General features: G+C 38.7%; 1 long non-coding RNA gene across 1 annotated transcript in view; it reads right to left on the bottom strand.

The window, feature by feature from the left end:
- The window catches only part of LOC142697916 (uncharacterized), a 48,223-nt gene extending 24,340 nt beyond the window's left edge, over positions 1–23,883 (bottom strand). Inside the window, exon 1 of the long non-coding RNA XR_012865608.1 lies at positions 23,794–23,883. This is a non-coding gene — a long non-coding RNA (uncharacterized LOC142697916). The remainder of the gene's footprint in view (positions 1–23,793) is intronic.
- Positions 23,884–24,104: the final 221 nt, after the last annotated feature.

Genomic DNA, 24,104 nt, shown 5'->3' on the forward strand with positions numbered 1-24,104 from the left:
GTGATGTCAGTGCTGTGTATATAATGTATGTGTGATGTCACTGCTGTGTGTATATAATGTATGTGTGATGTCACTGCTGTGCGTGTATATAATGTGTGTGTGATGTCACTGCTGTGTGTATATAATGTATGTGTGATGTCACTGCTCTGTGTGTATATAATGTGTGTGTGATGTCACTGCTGTGTGTATATAATGTGTGTGTGATGTCACTGCTGTGTGTATATAATGTGTGTGTATAATGTATGTGTGATATCACTGCTCTGTGTATATAATGTATGTGTGATGTCACTGCTGTGTGTGTATATAATGTATGTGTGATGTCACTGCTGTGTGTGTATATAATGTATGTGTGATGTCACTGCTGTGTGTGTATATAATGTATGTGTGATGTCACTGCTGTGTGTATATAATGTGTGTGTGATGTCACTGCTGTGTGTATATAATGTGTGTGTGATGTCACTGCTGTGTGTATATAATGTATGTGTGATGTCACTGCTGTGTGTGTATATAATGTATGTGTGATGTCACTGCTGTGTATATATAATGTGTGTGTGATGTCACTGCTGTGTGTATATAATGTATGTGTGATGTCACTGCTGTGTGTGTATATAATGTATGTGTGATGTCACTGCTGTGTGTATATAATGTATGTGTGATGTCACTGCTGTGTGTATATAATGTGTGTGTGTGATGTCACTGCTGTGTGTATATAATGTATGTGTGATGTCACTGCTGTGCGTGTATATAATGTGTGTGTGATGTCACTGCTGTGTGTATATAATGTGTGTGTATAATGTATGTGTGATATCACTGCTCTGTGTGTGTATATAATGTGTGTGTGATGTCACTGCTCTGTGTGTGTATATAATGTGTGTGTGTGATGTCACTGCTGTGTGTGTATAATGTGTGTGTGATGTCACTGCTGTGTGTATATGTGTGTGTGATGTCACTGCTGTGTGTATATAATGTATGTGTGATGTCACTGCTGTGCGTGTATATAATGTGTGTGTGATGTCACTGCTGTGTGTATATAATGTGTGTGTGATGTCACTGCTGTGTGTATATAATGTATGTGTGATGTCACTGCTCTGTGTGTATATAATGTATGTGTGATGTCACTGCTGTGTGTATATAATGTATGTGTGATGTCACTGCTGTGTGTATATAATGTGTGTGTGTGATGTCACTGCTGTGTGTATATAATGTATGTGTGATGTCACTGCTGTGTGTGTATATAATGTATGTGTGATGTCACTGCTGTGTGTATATAATGTATGTGTGATGTCACTGCTGTGTGTATATAATGTATGTGTGATGTCATTGCTGTGTGTATATAATGTATGTGTGATGTCACTGCTGTGCGTGTATATAATGTGTGTGTGATGTCACTGCTGTGTGTATATAATGTGTGTGTGATGTCACTGCTGTGTGTGTATAATGTGTGTGTGATGTCACTGCTGTGTGTATATGTGTGTGTGATGTCACTGCTGTGTGTATATAATGTATGTGTGATGTCACTGCTGTGCGTGTATATAATGTGTGTGTGATGTCACTGCTGTGTGTATATAATGTGTGTGTATAATGTATGTGTGATATCACTGCTCTGTGTGTGTATATAATGTGTGTGTGATGTCACTGCTCTGTGTGTGTATATAATGTGTGTGTGTGTGATGTCACTGCTGTGTGTGTATAATGTGTGTGTGATGTCACTGCTGTGTGTATATGTGTGTGTGATGTCACTGCTGTGTGTATATAATGTATGTGTGATGTCACTGCTGTGCGTGTATATAATGTGTGTGTGATGTCACTGCTGTGTGTATATAATGTGTGTGTGATGTCACTGCTGTGTGTATATAATGTATGTGTGATGTCACTGCTCTGTGTGTATATAATGTATGTGTGATGTCACTGCTGTGTGTATATAATGTATGTGTGATGTCACTGCTGTGTGTATATAATGTGTGTGTGATGTCACAGCTGTGTGTATATAATGTGTGTGTGATGTCACTGCTGTGTATATAATGTATGTGTGATGTCACTGCTGTGTATATAATGTATGTGTGATGTCACTGCTGTGCGTGTATATAATGTGTGTGTGATGTCACTGCTGTGTGTATATAATGTATGTGTGATGTCACTGCTCTGTGTGTATATAATGTGTGTGTGATGTCACTGCTGTGTGTATATAATGTATGTGTGATGTCACTGCTGTGCGTGTATATAATGTGTGTGTGATGTCACTGCTGTGTGTATATAATGTGTGTGTATAATGTATGTGTGATATCACTGCTCTGTGTGTGTATATAATGTATGTATGATATCACTGCTCTGTGTATATAATGTATGTGTGATGTCACTGCTGTGTGTGTATATAATGTATGTGTGATGTCACTGCTGTGTGTGTATATAATGTATGTGTGATGTCACTGCTGTGTGTGTATATAATGTATGTGTGATGTCACTGCTGTGTGTATATAATGTGTGTGTGATGTCACTGCTGTGTGTATATAATGTATGTGTGATGTCACTGCTGTGTGTGTATATAATGTATGTGTGATGTCACTGCTGTGTATATATAATGTGTGTGTGATGTCACTGCTGTGTGTATATAATGTATGTGTGATGTCACTGCTGTGTGTGTATATAATGTATGTGTGATGTCACTGCTCTGTGTGTATATAATGTATGTGTGATGTCACTGCTGTGTGTATAATGTATGTGTGATGTCACTGCTCTGTGTGTATATAATGTATGTGTGATGTCACTGCTGTGTGTATATAATGTATGTGTGATGTCACTACTGTGTGTATATAATGTATGTGTGATGTCACTGCTGTGTGTATATAATGTATGTGTGATGTCACTGCTGTGTGTATATAATGTATGTGTGATGTCACTGCTGTGTGTATATAATGTATGTGTGATGTCACTGCTGTGTGTATATAATGTATGTGTGATGTCACTGCTGTGTGTATATAATGTATGTGTGATGTCACTGCTCTGTGTGTATATAATGTGTGATGTCACTGCTGTGTGTGTATAATGTATGTGTGATGTCACTGCTGTGTGTGTATAATGTATGTGTGATGTCACTGCTGTGTGTATATAATGTATGTGTGATGTCACTGCTGTGTGTGTATTATGTATGTGTGATGTCACTGCTCTGTGTGTATATAATGTATGTGTGATGTCACTGCTGTGTGTATATAATGTATGTGTGATGTCACTGCTGTGTGTGTATAATGTATGTGTGATGTCACTGCTGTGTGTGTATATAATGTATGTGTGATGTCACTGCTGTGTGTATATAATGTATGTGTGATGTCACTGCTCTGTGTGTATATAATGTGTGTGTGATGTCACTGCTGTGTGTGTATATAATGTGTGTGATGTCACTGCTGTGTATATATATAATGTGTGTGTGATGTCACTGCTGTGTGTATATAATGTATGTGTGATGTCACTGCTGTGTGTATATAATGTATGTGTGATGTCACTGCTGTGTGTGTATAATGTATGTGTGATGTCACTGCTCTGTGTGTATATAATGTATGTGTGATGTCACTGCTGTGTGTATATAATGTATGTGTGATGTCACTGCTGTGTGTGTATATAATGTGTGTGTGATGTCACTGCTGTGTGTATATAATGTATGTGTGATGTCACTGCTGTGTGTATATAATGTATGTGTGATGTCACTGCTGTGTGTGTATAATGTATGTGTGATGTCACTGCTCTGTGTGTATATAATGTATGTGTGATGTCACTGCTGTGTGTATATAATGTATGTGTGATGTCACAGCTGTGTGTGTATAATGTATGTGTGATGTCACTGCTCTGTGTGTGTATAATGTATGTGTGATGTCACTGCTGTGTGTATATAATGTATGTGTGATGTCACTGCTGTGTGTGTATAATGTATGTGTGATGTCACTGCTCTGTGTGTATATAATGTATGTGTGATGTCACTGCTGTGTGTATATAATGTATGTGTGATGTCACTGCTGTGTGTATATAATGTATGTGTGATGTCACTGCTTTGTGTATATAATGTATGTGTGATGTCACTGCTCTGTGTGTATATAATGTGTGTGTGATGTCACTGCTGTGTGTATATAATGTGTGTGTGATGTCACAGCTGTGTATATATAATGTGTGTGTGATGTCACTGCTGTGTATATAATGTATGTGTGATGTCACTGCTGTGTGTGTGTATATAATGTATGTGTGATGTCACTGCTGTGTATATATAATGTGTGTGTGATGTCACTGCTGTGTGTGTATATAATGTATGTGTGATGTCACTGCTGTGTGTATATAATGTATGTGTGATGTCACTGCTGTGTGTATAGAATGTGTGTGTGTGTGTGATGTCACTGCTGTCTGTGTATATAATGTGTGTGTGATGTCACTGCTGTGTGTATATAATGTGTGTGTGATGTCACTGCTGTGTGTATAATGTATGTGTGATGTCACTGCTGTGCGTGTATATAATGTGTGTGTGATGTCACTGCTGTGTGTGTATAATGTATGTGTGATGTCACTGCTCTGTGTGTGTATATAATGTATGTGTGATGTCACTGCTGTGTGTATATAATGTATGTGTGATGTCACTGCTGTGTGTGTATAATGTATGTGTGATGTCACTGCTCTGTGTGTATATAATGTATGTGTGATGTCACTGCTGTGTGTATATAATGTATGTGTGATGTCACTGCTGTGTGTATAATGTATGTGTGATGTCACTGCTCTGTGTGTATATAATGTATGTGTGATGTCACTGCTGTGTATATATAATGTGTGTGTGATGTCACTGCTGTGTGTATATAATGTATGTGTGATGTCACTGCTGTGTGTGTATAATGTATGTGTGATGTCACTGCTGTGTGTGTATAATGTATGTGTGATGTCACTGCTGTGTATATAATGTATGTGTGATGTCACTGCTGTGTGTGTATAATGTATGTGTGATGTCACTGCTGTGTGTATATAATGTATGTGTGATGTCACTGCTGTGTGTGTATAATGTATGTGTGATGTCACTGCTCTGTGTGTATATAATGTATGTGTGATGTCACTGCTCTGTGTGTATATAATGTATGTGTGATGTCACTGCTGTGTGTGTATATAATGTATGTGTGATGTCACTGCTGTGTGTATATAATGTATGTGTGATGTCACTGCTGTGTGTATATAATGTATGTGTGATGTCACTGCTGTGTGTGTATAATGTATGTGTGATGTCACTGCTGTGTGTGTATAATGTATGTGTGATGTCACTGCTGTGTGTATATAATGTGTGTGTGATGTCACTGCTGTGTATATAATGTATGTGTGATATCACTGCTCTGTGTGTATATAATGTATGTGTGATGTCACTGCTGTGTGTATATAATGTATGTGTGATGTCACTGCTGTGTGTGTATAATGTATGTGTGATGTCACTGCTGTGTGTGTGTATATAATGTATGTGTGATGTCACTGCTGTGTATATATAATGTGTGTGTGATGTCACTGCTGTGTGTATATAATGTATGTGTGATGTCACTGCTGTGTGTGTATATAATGTATGTGTGATGTCACTGCTGTGTGTATATAATGTATGTGTGATGTCACTGCTGTGTGTATATAATGTATGTGTGATGTCACTGCTGTGTGTGTATAATGTATGTGTGATGTCACTGCTCTGTGTGTATATAATGTATGTGTGATGTCACTGCTGTGTGTATATAATGTATGTGTGATGTCACTGCTGTGTGTGTATAATGTATGTGTGATGTCACTGCTCTGTGTGTATATAATGTATGTGTGATGTCACTGCTGTGTGTGTATAATGTATGTGTGATGTCACTGCTGTGTGTGTATAATGTATGTGTGATGTCACTGCTGTGTGTGTATAATGTATGTGTGATGTCACTGCTGTGTGTATATAATGTATGTGTGATGTCACTGCTGTGTGTGTATAATGTATGTGTGATGTCACTGCTCTGTGTGTATATAATGTATGTGTGATGTCACTGCTGTGTGTGTATATAATGTATGTGTGATGTCACTGCTGTGTGTATATAATGTATGTGTGATGTCACTGCTGTGTGTATATAATGTATGTGTGATGTCACTGCTGTGTGTGTATAATGTATGTGTGATGTCACTGCTGTGTGTGTATAATGTATGTGTGATGTCACTGCTGTGTGTATATAATGTGTGTGTGATGTCACTGCTGTGTATATAATGTATGTGTGATATCACTGCTCTGTGTGTATATAATGTATGTGTGATGTCACTGCTGTGTGTATATAATGTATGTGTGATGTCACTGCTGTGTGTGTATAATGTATGTGTGATGTCACTGCTGTGTGTGTGTATATAATGTATGTGTGATGTCACTGCTGTGTATATATAATGTGTGTGTGATGTCACTGCTGTGTGTATATAATGTATGTGTGATGTCACTGCTGTGTGTGTATATAATGTATGTGTGATGTCACTGCTGTGTGTATATAATGTATGTGTGATGTCACTGCTGTGTGTATATAATGTATGTGTGATGTCACTGCTGTGTGTGTATAATGTATGTGTGATGTCACTGCTCTGTGTGTATATAATGTATGTGTGATGTCACTGCTGTGTGTATATAATGTATGTGTGATGTCACTGCTGTGTGTGTATAATGTATGTGTGATGTCACTGCTCTGTGTGTATATAATGTATGTGTGATGTCACTGCTGTGTGTGTATAATGTATGTGTGATGTCACTGCTGTGTGTGTATAATGTATGTGTGATGTCACTGCTGTGTGTGTATAATGTATGTGTGATGTCACTGCTGTGTGTATATAATGTATGTGTGATGTCACTGCTGTGTGTGTATAATGTATGTGTGATGTCACTGCTCTGTGTGTATATAATGTATGTGTGATGTCACTGCTGTGTGTGTATAATGTATGTGTGATGTCACTGCTGTGTGTGTATATAATGTATGTGTGATGTCACTGCTCTGTGTGTATATAATGTATGTGTGATGTCACTGCTGTGTGTGTATAATGTATGTGTGATGTCACTGCTCTGTGTTTATATAATGTATGTGTGATGTCACTGCTGTGTGTATATAATGTATGTGTGATGTCACAGCTGTGTGTATATAATGTATGTGTGATGTCACTGCTGTGTGTATATAATGTATGTGTGATGTCACTGCTCTGTGTGTATATAATGTGTGTGTGATGTCACTGCTGTGTGTGTATATAATGTATGTGTGATGTCACTGCTGTGTGTATATAATGTATGTGTGATGTCACTGCTGTGTGTGTATAATGTATGTGTGATGTCACTGCTGTGTGTGTATATAATGTATGTGTGATGTCACTGCTGTGTGTGTATAATGTATGTGTGATGTCACTGCTGTGTATATATAATGTGTGTGTGATGTCACTGCTGTGTGTATATAATGTATGTGTGATGTCACTGCTGTGTGTGTATATAATGTATGTGTGATGTCACTGCTGTGTGTATATATAATGTGTGTGTGATGTCACTGCTGTGTGTGTATATAATGTATGTGTGATGTCACTGCTGTGTGTGTATATAATGTATGTGTGATGTCACTGCTGTGTGTATATAATGTATGTGTGATGTCACTGCTGTGTGTATAGAATGTGTGTGTGTGATGTCACTGCTGTGTGTATAGAATGTGTGTGTGTGATGTCACTGCTGTCTGTGTATATAATGTGTGTGTGATGTCACTGCTGTGTGTATAATGTATGTGTGATGTCACTGCTGTGCGTGTATATAATGTGTGTGTGATGTCACTGCTGTGTGTATATAATGTGTGTGTGATGTCACTGCTGTGTGTATATAATGTATGTGTGATGTCACTGCTGTGCGTGTATATAATGTGTGTGTGATGTCACTGCTGTGTGTATATAATGTGTGTGTGATGTCACTGCTGTGCGTGTATATAATGTGTGTGTGATGTCACTGCTGTGTGTATATAATGTATGTGTGATGTCACTGCTCTGTGTGTATATAATGTATGTGTGATGTCACTGCTGTGTGTATATAATGTGTGTGTGTGATGTCACTGCTGTGTGTATATAATGTATGTGTGATGTCACTGCTCTGTGTGTATATAATGTATGTGTGATGTCACTGCTGTGTGTATATAATGTATGTGTGATGTCACTGCTCTGTGTGTATATAATGTATGTGTGATGTCACAGCTGTGTGTATATAATGTGTGTGTGATGTCACTGCTGTGTATATAATGTATGTGTGATGTCACTGCTGTGTATATAATGTATGTGTGATGTCACTGCTGTGTGTATATAATGTATGTGTGATGTCACTGCTGTGCGTGTATATAATGTGTGTGTGATGTCACTGCTGTGTGTATATAATGTATGTGTGATGTCACTGCTGTGCGTGTATATAATGTGTGTGTGATGTCACTGCTGTGTGTATATAATGTGTGTGTGATGTCACTGCTGTGTGTATATAATGTGTGTGTGATGTCACTGCTGTGTGTATATAATGTGTGTGTATAATGTATGTGTGATATCACTGCTCTGTGTGTGTATATAATGTATGTGTGATGTCACTGCTGTGTGTATATAATGTGTGTGTGATGTCACTGCTGTGTGTATATAATGTATGTGTGATGTCACTGCTGTGTGTGTATATAATGTATGTGTGATGTCACTGCTGTGTATATATAATGTGTGTGTGATGTCACTGCTGTGTGTATATAATGTATGTGTGATGTCACTGCTGTGTGTGTATATAATGTATGTGTGATGTCACTGCTGTGTATATATAATGTGTGTGTGTGATGTCACTGCTGTGTGTATAATGTATGTGTGATGTCACTGCTGTGTGTATATAATGTATGTGTGATGTCACTGCTGTGTGTATATAATGTATGTGTGATGTCACTGCTGTGTGTATATAATGTATGTGTGATGTCACTGCTGTGCGTGTATATAATGTGTGTGTGATGTCACTGCTGTGTGTATATAATGTGTGTGTGATGTCACTGCTGTGTGTATATAATGTGTGTGTATAATGTATGTGTGATATAACTGCTCTGTGCGTGTATATAATGTGTGTGTGATGTCACTGCTGTGTGTATATAATGTATGTGTGATGTCACTGCTGTGTGTATATAATGTATGTGTGATGTCACTGCTGTGTGTATATAATGTGTGTGTGATGTCACTGCTGTGTGTGTATAATGTGTGTGTGATGTCACTGCTGTGTGTATATAATGTATGTGTGATGTCACTGCTGTGCGTGTATATAATGTGTGTGTGATGTCACTGCTGTGTGTATATAATGTGTGTGTGATGTCACTGCTCTGTGTGTGTATATAATGTGTGTGTGATGTCACTGCTCTGTGTGTGTATATAATGTGTGTGATGTCACTGCTGTGTGTATATAATGTGTGTGTGATGTCACTGCTGTGTGTATATAATGTATGTGTGATGTCACTGCTGTGCGTGTATATAATGTGTGTGTGATGTCACTGCTGTGTGTATATAATGTGTGTGTGATGTCACTGCTGTGTGTATATAATGTATGTGTGATGTCACTGCTCTGTGTGTATATAATGTATGTGTGATGTCACTGCTGTGTGTATATAATGTATGTGTGATGTCACTGCTGTGTGTATATAATGTGTGTGTGATGCCACTGCTGTGTATATAATGTATGTGTGATGTCACTGCTGTGCGTGTATATAATGTGTGTGTGATGTCACTGCTGTGTGTATATAATGTATGTGTGATGTCACTGCTCTGTGTGTATATAATGTATGTGTGATGTCACTGCTGTGTGTGTATATAATGTATGTGTGATGTCACTGCTGTGTGTGTATATAATGTATGTGTGATGTCACTGCTGTGTGTATATAATGTGTGTGTGATGTCACTGCTGTGTGTATATAATGTATGTGTGATGTCACTGCTGTGTGTGTATATAATGTATGTGTGATGTCACTGCTGTGTGTATATAATGTGTGTGTGATGTCACTGCTGTGTGTGTATATAATGTATGTGTGATGTCACTGCTGTGTGTGTATAATGTATGTGTGATGTCACTGCTCTGTGTGTATATAATGTATGTGTGATGTCACTGCTGTGTGTATATAATGTATGTGTGATGTCACTGCTGTGTGTGTATAATGTATGTGTGATGTCACTGCTGTGTGTGTATAATGTATGTGTGATGTCACTGCTCTGTGTGTATATAATGTGTGTGTGATGTCACTGCTGTGTGTATATAATGTATGTGTGATGTCACTGCTGTGTATATATAATGTGTGTGTGATGTCACTGCTGTGTGTATATAATGTATGTGTGATGTCACTGCTGTGTGTGTATATAATGTATGTGTGATGTCACTGCTGTGTGTATAATGTATGTGTGATGTCACTGCTGTGTGTATATAATGTATGTGTGATGTCACTGCTGTGTGTATATAATGTATGTGTGATGTCACTGCTGTGCGTGTATATAATGTGTGTGTGATGTCACTGCTGTGTGTATATAATGTATGTGTGATGTCACTGCTGTGCGTGTATATAATGTGTGTGTGATGTCACTGCTGTGTGTATATAATGTGTGTGTGATGTCACTGCTGTGTGTATATAATGTATGTGTGATGTCACTGCTCTGTGTGTATATAATGTATGTGTGATGTCACTGCTGTGTGTATATAATGTATGTGTGATGTCACTGCTGTGTGTATATAATGTGTGTGTGTGATGTCACAGCTGTGTGTATATAATGTGTGTGTGATGTCACTGCTGTGTATATAATGTATGTGTGATGTCACTGCTGTGTATATAATGTATGTGTGATGTCACTGCTGTGCGTGTATATAATGTGTGTGTGATGTCACTGCTGTGTGTATATAATGTATGTGTGATGTCACTGCTCTGTGTGTATATAATGTGTGTGTGATGTCACTGCTGTGTGTATATAATGTATGTGTGATGTCACTGTTGTGCGTGTATATAATGTGTGTGTGATGTCACTGCTGTGTGTATATAATGTATGTGTGATGTCACTGCTCTGTGTGTATATAATGTGTGTGTGATGTCACTGCTGTGTGTATATAATGTATGTGTGATGTCACTGCTCTGTGTGTATATAATGTGTGTGTGATGTCACTGCTGTGTGTATATAATGTATGTGTGATGTCACTGCTCTGTGTGTATATAATGTGTGTGTGATGTCACTGCTGTGTGTATATAATGTATGTGTGATGTCACTGCTGTGTGTATAGAATGTGTGTGTGTGTGATGTCACTGCTGTCTGTGTATATAATGTGTGTGTGATGTCACTGCTGTGTGTATATAATGTGTGTGTGATGTCACTGCTGTGTGTATAATGTATGTGTGATGTAACTGCTGTGCGTGTATATAATGTGTGTGTGATGTCACTGCTGTGTGTATATAATGTATGTGTGATGTCACTGCTGTGTGTGTATAATGTATGTGTGATGTCACTGCTGTGTGTATATAATGTATGTGTGATGTTACTGCTGTGTGTGTATAATGTATGTGTGATGTCACTGCTCTGTGTGTATATAATGTATGTGTGATGTCACTGCTGTGTGTATATAATGTATGTGTGATGTCACTGCTGTGTGTGTGTATATAATGTATGTGTGATGTCACTGCTGTGTATATATAATGTGTGTGTGATGTCACTGCTGTGTGTATATAATGTATGTGTGATGTCACTGCTGTGTGTGTATATAATGTATGTGTGATGACACTGCTGTGTGTATATAATGTATGTGTGATGTCACTGCTGTGTGTATATAATGTATGTGTGATGTCACTGCTGTGTGTGTATAATGTATGTGTGATGTCACTGCTGTGTGTGTATAATGTATGTGTGATGTCACTGCTCTGTGTGTATATAATGTATGTGTGATGTCACTGCTGTGTGTATATAATGTATGTGTGATGTCACTGCTGTGTGTGTGTATATAATGTATGTGTGATGTCACTGCTGTGTGTGTATAATGTATGTGTGATGTCACTGCTCTGTGTGTATATAATGTATGTGTGATGTCACTGCTGTGTGTATATAATGTATGTGTGATGTCACTGCTGTGTGTGTATAATGTATGTGTGATTTCACTGCTCTGTGTGTATATAATGTATGTGTGATGTCACTGCTCTGTGTGTATATAATGTATGTGTGATGTCACTGCTGTGTGTGTATAATGTATGTGTGATGTCACTGCTGTGTGTGTATAATGTATGTCACTGCTGTGTGTGTATAATGTATGTGTGATGTCACTGCTGTGTGTATATAATGTATGTGTGATGTCACTGCTGTGTGTGTATAATGTATGTGTGATGTCACTGCTCTGTGTGTATATAATGTATGTGTGATGTCACTGCTGTGTGTGTATAATGTATGTGTGATGTCACTGCTGTGTGTGTATAATGTATGTGTGATGTCACTGCTCTGTGTGTATATAATGTATGTGTGATGTCACTGCTGTGTGTGTATAATGTATGTGTGATGTCACTGCTCTGTGTTTATATAATGTATGTGTGATGTCACTGCTGTGTGTATATAATGTATGTGTGATGTCACTGCTGTGTGTATATAATGTATGTGTGATGTCACTGCTGTGTGTATATAATGTATGTGTGATGTCACTGCTGTGTGTATAATGTATGTGTGATGTCACTGCTCTGTGTGTGTATAATGTATGTGTGATGTCACTGCTCTGTGTATATAATGTGTGTGTGATGTCACTGCTGTGTATATATAATGTGTGTGTGATGTCACTGCTGTGTGTATATAATGTATGTGTGATGTCACTGCTGTGTGTGTATATAACGTATGTGTGATGTCACTGCTGTGTGTATATATAATGTGTGTGTGATGTCACTGCTGTGTGTGTATATAATGTATGTGTGATGTCACTGCTGTGTGTGTATATAATGTATGTGTGATGTCACTGCTGTGTGTATATAATGTATGTGTGATGTCACTGCTGTGTGTATAGAATGTGTGTGTGTGATGTCACTGCTGTGTGTATAGAATGTGTGTGTGTGATGTCACTGCTGTCTGTGTATATAATGTGTGTGTGATGTCACTGCTGTGTGTATAATGTATGTGTGATGTCACTGCTGTGCGTGTATATAATGTGTGTGTGATGTCACTGCTGTGTGTATATAATGTGTGTGTGATGTCACTGCTGTGTGTATATAATGTATGTGTGATGTCACTGCTGTGTGTATATAATGTGTGTGTGATGTCACTGCTGTGTGTATATAATGTGTGTGTGATGTCACTGCTGTGTATATAATGTATGTGTGATGTCACTGCTGTGTATATAATGTATGTGTGATGTCACTGCTGTGTGTATATAATGTATGTGTGATGTCACTGCTGTGCGTGTATATAATGTGTGTGTGATGTCACTGCTGTGTGTATATAATGTATGTGTGATGTCACTGCTGTGCGTGTATATAATGTGTGTGTGATGTCACTGCTGTGTGTATATAATGTGTGTGTGATGTCACTGCTGTGTGTGTATATAATGTATGTGTGATGTCACTGCTGTGTATATATAATGTGTGTGTGATGTCACTGCTGTGTGTATATAATGTATGTGTGATGTCACTGCTGTGCGTGTATATAATGTGTGTGTGATGTCACTGCTGTGTGTATATAATGTGTGTGTATAATGTATGTGTGATATCACTGCTCTGTGTGTGTATATAATGTATGTATGATATCACTGCTCTGTGTATATAATGTATGTGTGATGTCACTGCTGTGTGTGTATATAATGTATGTGTGATGTCACTGCTGTGTGTGTATATAATGTATGTGTGATGTCACTGCTGTGTGTGTATATAATGTATGTGTGATGTCACTGCTGTGTGTATATAATGTGTGTGTGATGTCACTGCTGTGTGTATATAATGTATGTGTGATGTCACTGCTGTGTGTGTATATAATGTATGTGTGATGTCACTGCTGTGTATATATAATGTGTGTGTGATGTCACTGCTGTGTGTATATAATGTATGTGTGATGTCACTGCTGTGTGTGTATATAATGTATGTGTGATGTCACTGCTGTGTATATATAATGTGTGTGTGATGTCACTGCTGTGTGTATAATGTATGTGTGATGTCACTGCTGTGTGTATATAATGTATGTGTGATGTCACTGCTGTGTGTATATAATGTATGTGTGATGTCACTGCTGTGCGTGTATATAATGTGTGTGTGATGTCACTGCTGTGTGTATATAATGTGTGTGTGATGTCACTGCTGTGTGTATATAATGTGTGTGTATAATGTATGTGTGATATAACTGCTCTGTGCGTGTATATAATGTGTGTGTGATGTCACTGCTGTGTGTATATAATGTATGTGTGATGTCACTGCTGTGTGTATATAATGTGTGTGTGATGTCACTGCTGTGTGTGTATAATGTGTGTGTGATGTCACTGCTGTGTGTGTATATAATGTATGTGTGATGTCACAGCTGTGTGTATATAATGTGTGTGTGATGTCACTGCTGTGTATATAATGTATGTGTGATGTCACTGCTGTGCGTATATAATGTATGTGTGATGTCACTGCTGTGTATATAATGTGTGTGTGATGTCACTGCTGTGTGTATAATGTATGTGTGATGTCACTGCTGTGTGTATATAATGTGTGTGTGATGTCACTGCTGTGTGTATATAATGTATGTGTGATGTCACTGCTGTGCGTGTATATAATGTGTGTGTGATGTCACTGCTGTGTGTATATAATGTGTGTGTATAATGTATGTGTGATATCACTGCTCTGTGTGTGTATATAATGTGTGTGATGTCACTGCTGTGTGTATATAATGTGTGTGTGATGTCACTGCTGTGTGTATATAATGTATGTGTGATGTCACTGCTGTGCGTGTATATAATGTGTGTGTGATGTCACTGCTGTGTGTATATAATGTGTGTGTGATGTCACTGCTGTGTGTATATAATGTATGTGTGATGTCTCTGCTCTGTGTGTATATAATGTATGTGTGATGTCACTGCTGTGTGTATATAATGTATGTGTGATGTCACTGCTGTGTGTATATAATGTGTGTGTGTGATGTCACTGCTGTGTGTATATAATGTGTGTGTGATGTCACTGCTGTGTATATAATGTATGTGTGATGTCACTGCTGTGTATATAATGTATGTGTGATGTCACTGCTGTGCGTGTATATAATGTGTGTGTGATGTCACTGCTGTGTATATAATGTATGTGTGATGTCACTGCTCTGTGTGTATATAATGTGTGTGTGATGTCACTGCTGTGTGTATATAATGTATGTGTGATGTCACTGCTGTGCGTGTATATAATGTGTGTGTGATGTCACTGCTGTGTGTATATAATGTGTGTGTATAATGTATGTGTGATATCACTGCTCTGTGTGTGTATATAATGTATGTATGATATCACTGCTCTGTGTATATAATGTATGTGTGATGTCACTGCTGTGTGTGTATATAATGTATGTGTGATGTCACTGCTGTGTGTGTATATAATGTATGTGTGATGTCACTGCTGTGTGTGTATATAATGTATGTGTGATGTCACTGCTGTGTGTGTATATAATGTATGTGTGATGTCACTGCTGTGTGTATATAATGTGTGTGTGATGTCACTGCTGTGTGTATATAATGTATGTGTGATGTCACTGCTGTGTGTGTATATAATGTATGTGTGATGTCACTGCTGTGTGTATATAATGTGTGTGTGATGTCACTGCTGTGTGTGTATATAATGTATGTGTGATGTCACTGCTGTGTGTGTATAATGTATGTGTGATGTCACTGCTCTGTGTGTATATAATGTATGTGTGATGTCACTGCTGTGTGTATATAATGTATGTGTGATGTCACTGCTGTGTGTGTGTATATAATGTATGTGTGATGTCACTGCTGTGTGTATATAATGTGTGTGTGATGTCACTGCTGTGTGTATATAATGTATGTGTGATGTCACTGCTGTGTGTGTATATAATGTATGTGTGATGTCACTGCTGTGTGTATATAATGTGTGTGTGATGTCACTGCTGTGTGTGTATATAATGTATGTGTGATGTCACTGCTGTGTGTGTATAATGTATGTGTGATGTCACTGCTCTGTGTGTATATAATGTATGTGTGATGTCACTGCTGTGTGTATATAATGTATGTGTGATGTCACTGCTGTGTGTGTATAATGTATGTGTGATGTCACTGGTCTGTGTGTATATAATGTATGTGTGATGTCACTGCTGTGTGTATATAATGTATGTGTGATGTCACTGCTGTGTGTGTATAATGTATGTGTGATGTCACTGCTCTGTGTGTATATAATGTATGTGTGATGTCACTGCTCTGTGTGTATATAATGTATGTGTGATGTCACTGCTGTGTGTGTATAATGTATGTGTGATGTCACTGCTCTGTGTGTATATAATGTATGTGTGATGTCACTGCTGTGTGTATATAATGTATGTGTGATGTCACTGCTGTGTGTATATAATGTGTGTGTGATGTCACTGCTGTGTGTGTATATAATGTGTGTGTGATGTCACTGCTGTGTATATATAATGTGTGTGTGATGTCACTGCTGTGTGTATATAATGTATGTGTGATGTCACTGCTGTGTGTATATAATGTATGTGTGATGTCACTGCTGTGTGTGTATATAATGTATGTGTGATGTCACTGCTGTGTGTATATAATGTATGTGTGATGTCACTGCTGTGTGTATAGAATGTGTGTGTGTGATGTCACTGCTGTCTGTGTATATAATGTGTGTGTGATGTCACTGCTGTGTGTATATAATGTGTGTGTGATGTCACTGCTGTGTGTATAATGTATGTGTGATGTCACTGCTGTGCGTGTATATAATGTATGCGTGATGTCACTGCTGTGTGTATATAATGTGTGTGTGATGTCACTGCTGTGTGTATATAATGTATGTGTGATGTCACTGCTGTGCGTGTATATAATGTGTGTGTGTGATGTCACTGCTGTGTGTATATAATGTATGTGTGATGTCACTGCTGTGCGTGTATATAATGTGTGTGTGATGTCACTGCTGTGTGTATATAATGTATGTGTGATGTCACTGCTCTGTGTGTATATAATGTGTGTGTGATGTCACTGCTGTGTGTATATAATGTGTGTGTATAATGTATGTGTGATATCACTGCTCTGTGTGTGTATATAATGTATGTATGATATCACTGCTCTGTGTATATAATGTATGTGTGATGTCACTGCTGTGTGTGTATATAATGTATGTGTGATGTCACTGCTGTGTGTGTATATAATGTATGTGTGATGTCACTGCTGTGTGTGTATATAATGTATGTGTGATGTAACTGCTGTGTGTGTATATAATGTATGTGTGATGTCACTGCTGTGTGTATATAATGTGTGTGTGATGTCACTGCTGTGTGTATATAATGTGTGTGTGATGTCACTGCTGTGTGTATATAATGTATGTGTGATGTCACTGCTGTGTGTGTATATAATGTATGTGTGATGTCACTGCTGTGTATATATAATGTGTGTGTGATGTCACTGCTGTGTGTATATAATGTATGTGTGATGTCACTGCTGTGTGTGTATATAATGTATGTGTGATGTCACTGCTGTGTGTATAATGTATGTGTGATGTCACTGCTGTGTGTATATAATGTATGTGTGATGTCACTGCTGTGTGTGTATATAATGTATGTGTGATGTCACTGCTGTGTGTGTATATAATGTATGTGTGATGTCACTGCTGTGTGTATATAATGTATGTGTGATGTCACTGCTGTGCGTGTATATAATGTGTGTGTGATGTCACTGTGTGTATATAATGTGTGTGTGATGTCACTGCTGTGTGTGTATAATGTGTGTGTGATGTCACTGCTGTGTGTATATGTGTGTGTGATGTCACTGCTGTGTGTATATAATGTATGTGTGATGTCACTGCTGTGCGTGTATATAATGTGTGTGTATAATGTATGTGTGATATCACTGCTCTGTGTGTGTATATAATGTGTGTGTGATGTCACTGCTCTGTGTGTGTATATAATGTGTGTGTGTGATGTCACTGCTGTGTGTATATAATGTGTGTGTGATGTCACTGCTGTGTGTATATAATGTGTGTGTGATGTCACTGCTGTGTGTATATAATGTATGTGTGATGTCACTGCTCTGTGTGTATATAATGTATGTGTGATGTCACTGCTGTGTGTATATAATGTGTGTGTGTGATGTCACAGCTGTGTGTATATAATGTGTGTGTGATGTCACTGCTGTGTATATAATGTATGTGTGATGTCACTGCTGTGTATATAATGTATGTGTGATGTCACTGCTGTGCGTGTATATAATGTGTGTGTGATGTCACTGCTGTGTGTATATAATGTATGTGTGATGTCACTGCTCTGTGTGTATATAATGTGTGTGTGATGTCACTGCTGTGTGTATATAATGTATGTGTGATGTCACTGCTGTGCGTGTATATAATGTGTGTGTGATGTCACTGCTGTGTGTATATAATGTGTGTATAATGTATGTGTGATATCACTGCTCTGTGTGTGTATATAATGTATGCATGATGTCACTGCTGTGTGTGTATATAATGTATGTGTGATGTCACTGCTGTGTGTGTATAATGTATGTGTGATGTCACTGCTGTGTGTGTATATAATGTATGTGTGATGTCACTGCTGTGTGTGTATATAATGTATGTGTGATGTCACTGCTGTGTGTATATAATGTGTGTGTGATGTCACTGCTGTGTATATAATGTATGTGTGATGTCACTGCTGTGTATATATAATGTGTTTGATGTCACTGCTGTGTGTATATAATGTATGTTTGATGTCACTGCTGTGTGTGTATATAATGTGTGATGTCACTGCTGTGTGTATATAATGTATGTGTGATGTCACTGCTCTGTGTGTATATAATGTATGTGTGATGTCACTGCTCTGTGTGTGTATATAATGTATGTGTGATGTCACTGCTGTGTGTGTATATAATGTATGTGTGATGTCACTGCTGTGTGTGTATATAATGTATGTGTGATGTCACTGCTGTGTGTGTATATAATGTATGTGTGATGTCACTGCTGTGTGTATATAATGTGTGTGTGATGTCACTGCTGTGTGTATATAATGTATGTGTGATGTCACTGCTGTGTGTGTATATAATGTATGTGTGATGTCACTGCTGTGTATATATAATGTGTGTGTGATGTCACTGCTGTGTGTATATAATGTATGTGTGATGTCACTGCTGTGTGTGTATATAATGTATGTGTGATGTCACTGCTGTGTGTATAATGTATGTGTGATTTCACTGCTGTGTGTATATAATGTATGTGTGATGTCACTGCTGTGTGTATATAATGTATGTGTGATGTCACTGCTGTGCGTGTATATAATGTGTGTGTGATGTCACTGCTGTGTGTATATAATGTGTGTGTGATGTCACTGCTGTGTGTGTATAATGTGTGTGTGATGTCACTGCTGTGTGTATATAATGTGTGTGTGATGTCACTGCTGTGTGTATATAATGTATGTGTGATGTCACTGCTGTGCGTGTATATAATGTGTGTGTGATGTCACTGCTGTGTGTATATAATGTGTGTGTATAATGTATGTGTGATATCACTGCTCTGTGTGTGTATATAATGTGTGTGTGATGTCACTGCTCTGTGTGTGTATATAATGTGTGTGTGATGTCACTGCTGTGTGTATATAATGTGTGTGTGATGTCACTGCTGTGTGTATATAATGTATGTGTGATGTCACTGCTGTGCGTGTATATAATGTGTGTGTGATGTCACTGCTGTGTGTATATAATGTGTGTGTGATGTCACTGCTGTGTGTATATAATGTATGTGTGATGTCACTGCTGTGTGTATATAATGTATGTGTGATGTCACTGCTGTGTGTATATAATGTGTGTGTGTGATGTCACAGCTGTGTGTATATAATGTGTGTGTGATGTCACTGCTGTGTATATAATGTATGTGTGATGTCACTGCTGTGTATATAATGTATGTGTGATGTCACTGCTGTGCGTGTATATAATGTGTGTGTGATGTCACTGCTGTGTGTATATAATGTATGTGTGATGTCACTGCTCTGTGTGTATATAATGTGTGTGTGATGTCACTGCTGTGTGTATATAATGTATGTGTGATGTCACTGCTGTGCGTGTATATAATGTGTGTGTGATGTCACTGCTGTGTGTATATAATGTGTGTATAATGTATGTGTGATATCACTGCTCTGTGTGTGTATATAATGTATGTGTGATGTCACTGCTGTGTGTATATAATGTATGTATGATATCACTGCTCTGTGTATATAATGTATGTGTGATGTCACTGCTGTGTGTGTATATAATGTATGTGTGATGTCACTGCTGTGTGTGTATAATGTATGTGTGATGTCACTGCTGTGTGTGTATATAATGTATGTGTGATGTCACTGCTGTGTGCATATAATGTATGTGTGATGTCACTGCTGTGTGTGTATATAATGTATGTGTGATGTCACTGCTGTGTGTATATAATGTGTGTGTGATGTCACTGCTGTGTATATAATGTATGTGTGATGTCACTGCTGTGTATATATAATGTGTGTGATGTCACTGCTGTGTGTATATAATGTATGTGTGATGTCACTGCTGTGTGTGTATATAATGTATGTGTGATGCCACTGCTGTGTGTATATAATGTATGTGTGATGTCACTGCTCTGTGTGTATATAATGTATGTGTGATGTCACTGCTCTGTGTGTGTATATAATGTGTGATGTCACTGCTGTGTGTATATAATGTATGTGTGATGTCACTGCTGTGTGTGTATATAATGTATGTGTGATGTCACTGCTGTGTGTGTATATAATGTATGTGTGATGTCACTGCTGTGTGTATATAATGTATGTGTGATGTCACTGCTGTGCGTGTATATAATGTGTGTGTGATGTCACTGCTGTGTGTATATAATGTGTGTGTGATGTCACTGCTGTGTGTATATAATGTGTGTGTATAATGTATGTGTGATATAACTGCTCTGTGTGTGTATATAATGTGTGTGTGATGTCACTGCTGTGTGTGTATATATTATGTGTGTTTATAATGTATGTGTGATATCACTGCTCTGTGTGTGTATATAATGTGTGTGTGATGTCACTGCTGTGTGTGTATATAATGTATGTGTGATGTCACTGATGTGTGTGTATATAATGTGTGTGTATAATGTATGTGTGATGTCACTGCTGTGTGTGTGTGTATATAATGTGTGTGTGATGTCACTGCTCTGTGTGTATATAATGTGTGTGTGATGTCACTGCTCTGTGTGTGTATATAATGTATGTGTGATGTCACTGCTCTGTGTGTGTATATAATGTGTGTGTGATGTCACTGCTGTGTGTATAATGTATGTGTGATGTCACTGCTGTGTGTATATAATGTGTGTGTATAATGTATGTGTGATATCACTGCTCTGTGTGTGTATATAATGTGTGTGTGATGTCACTGCTGTGTGTATATAATGTATGTGTGATGTCACTGCTCTGTGTGTGTATATAATGTGTGTGTGATGTCACTGCTGTGTGTGTATATAATGTACGTGTGATGTCACTGCTCTGTGTGTATATAATGTACGTGTGATGTCACTGCTGTGTGTGTATATAATGTATGTGTGATGTCACTGCTGTGTGTATATAATGTGTGTGTGATGTCACTGCTGTGTGTATATAATGTGTGTGTGATGTCACTGCTGTGTGTATATAATGTATGTGTGATGTCACTGCTGTGTGTGTATATAATGTGTGTGTGATGTCACTGCTGTGTGTGTATAATGTATGTGTGATGTCACTGCTGTGTGTGTATAATGTATGTGTGATGTCACTGCTGTGTGTATATAATGTGTGTGTGATGTCACAGCTGTGTGTGTATAATGTATGTGTGATGTCACTGCTGTGTGTGTATAATGTATGTGTGATGTCACTGCTGTGTGTATATAATGTGTGTGTGATGTCACAGCTGTGTGTGTATAATGTATGTGTGATGTCACTGCTGTGTGTATATAATGTATGTGTGATGTCACTGCTGTGTGTATATAATGTATGTGTAATGTCACTGCTGTGTATGTATGTGCGATGTCACTGCTCTGTGTGTATATAATGTATGTGTGATGTCACTGCTCTGTGCGTGTATAATGTATGTGTGATGTCACTGCTGTGTATGTATGTGCGATGTCACTGCTCTGTGTGTATATAATGTATGTGTGATGTCACTGCTGTGTGTGTATATAATGTATGTGTGATGTCACTGCTCTGTGTGTATATAATGTATGTGCGATGTCACTGCTCTGTGTGTGTATAATGTATGTGTAATGTCACTGCTGTGTATGTATAATGTATGTGTGATGTCACTGCTGTGTGTGTATAATGTATGTGTGATGTCACTGCTGTGTGTATATAATGTATGTGTGATGTCACTGCTCTGTGTGTGTATAATGTATGTGTAATGTCACTGCTGTGTATGTATAATGTATGTGTAATGTCACTGCTGTGTGTATATAATGTATGTGTGATGTCACTGCTGTGTGTGTATATAATGTGTGTGTGATGTCACTGCTGTGCGTGTATATAATGTATGTGCGATGTCACTGCTCTGTGTGTATATAATGTATGTGTGATGTCACTGCTCTGTGCGTGTATAATGTATGTGTGATGTCACTGCTCTGTGTGTGTATATAATGTGTGTGATGTCACTGCTGTGTGTGTGTATATAATGTGTGTGATGTCACTGCTCTGTGTGTATATAATGTATGTGTGATGTCACTGCTCTGTGCGTGTATAATGTATGTGTAATGTCACTGCTGTGTGTATATAATGTGTGTGATGTCACTGCTGTGTGTGTATAATGTATGTGCGATGTCACTGCTCTGTGTGTATATAATGTATGTGTGATGTCACTGCTCTTTGCGTGTATAATGTATGTGTGATGTCACTGCTCTGTGTGTGTATATAATGTGTGTGATGTCACTGCTGTGTATATAATGTGTGTGATGTCACTGCTGTGTGTGTGTGTGTGTGTGTATATAATGTGTGTGATGTCACTGCTGTGTGTGTGTATATAATGTGTGTGATGTCACTGCTGTGTGTGTGTATATAATGTGTGTGATGTCACTGCTGTGTGTGTGTGTATATAATGTGTGTGATGTCACTGCTCTCTGTGTGTGTAATGTCACTGATCTGTGTGTGTATAAGGATCAGGCACCCCCAGGTAATGCAGCTGTTACGAGTAGGGCCGGCCTCTGATCACGTGCAGCAGCTGTGATTTTGTTACATTGTTTCAGTGCGGCGGGTCACGTGTTCGGCGCCGGATACTTTGTATCAGTGCGTGATGAGACAGGTGCAGCGCAGGAGAGGAAGAAGCGCAGTGCGCATGCTCGGGAAGGGGGAGGAAGAAATAAGGCTCCCCCTCTCTCTCCCGTACACGGAGGCCGGGGAGGGGGGGCCGGATGATTTCTCTTTAACCCCTCCGCTGCTGGAGAACCGCAGGACGTCTGCTCGGCGGCGCAGGGGTTAGAGAAGCCCCGTGTGACCCCGATGTGCCTGCTGTAGATATGGGGGAGGAGCGTTCTCAGCCGCCCCGTACCCCAAGTCCCTGCGCCCGCTGCCCCTGATTCCCCCCCCCCTCCGGCCTCCGAGCCCCCCACTCCCTCCCGGGGCTCCCCACCCTCCACCTACCTCCCCCCCGCCGCTGGGTTCCCCGGGCCTCGCCGGGTCTTCTCGGCTCCGGCTCCAGACAATGAAATCAGCGCGTCCGATCATCAATTCTCATCATGATTGTGACGTCACGCCAGACAGCAGCCAATGGGAGGGCGAGATCAGGGGCCTGACATGGGGGGGATGGTGATATATGAATAATGAATGTGTGTCTCACACCCAGCCCCCATAGTGGCACACACTGTATATAAACCATGCCCGGGCAGTAAAGACAACTGAGATGTATATATAATATATGTGATGTCACCGCTGGGATATATATAACTTATATG

Source organism: Rhinoderma darwinii (genome assembly GCF_050947455.1).
Source record: "Rhinoderma darwinii isolate aRhiDar2 chromosome 8 unlocalized genomic scaffold, aRhiDar2.hap1 SUPER_8_unloc_2, whole genome shotgun sequence".
Classification (NCBI taxonomy): Eukaryota; Metazoa; Chordata; class Amphibia; order Anura; family Rhinodermatidae; genus Rhinoderma; species Rhinoderma darwinii.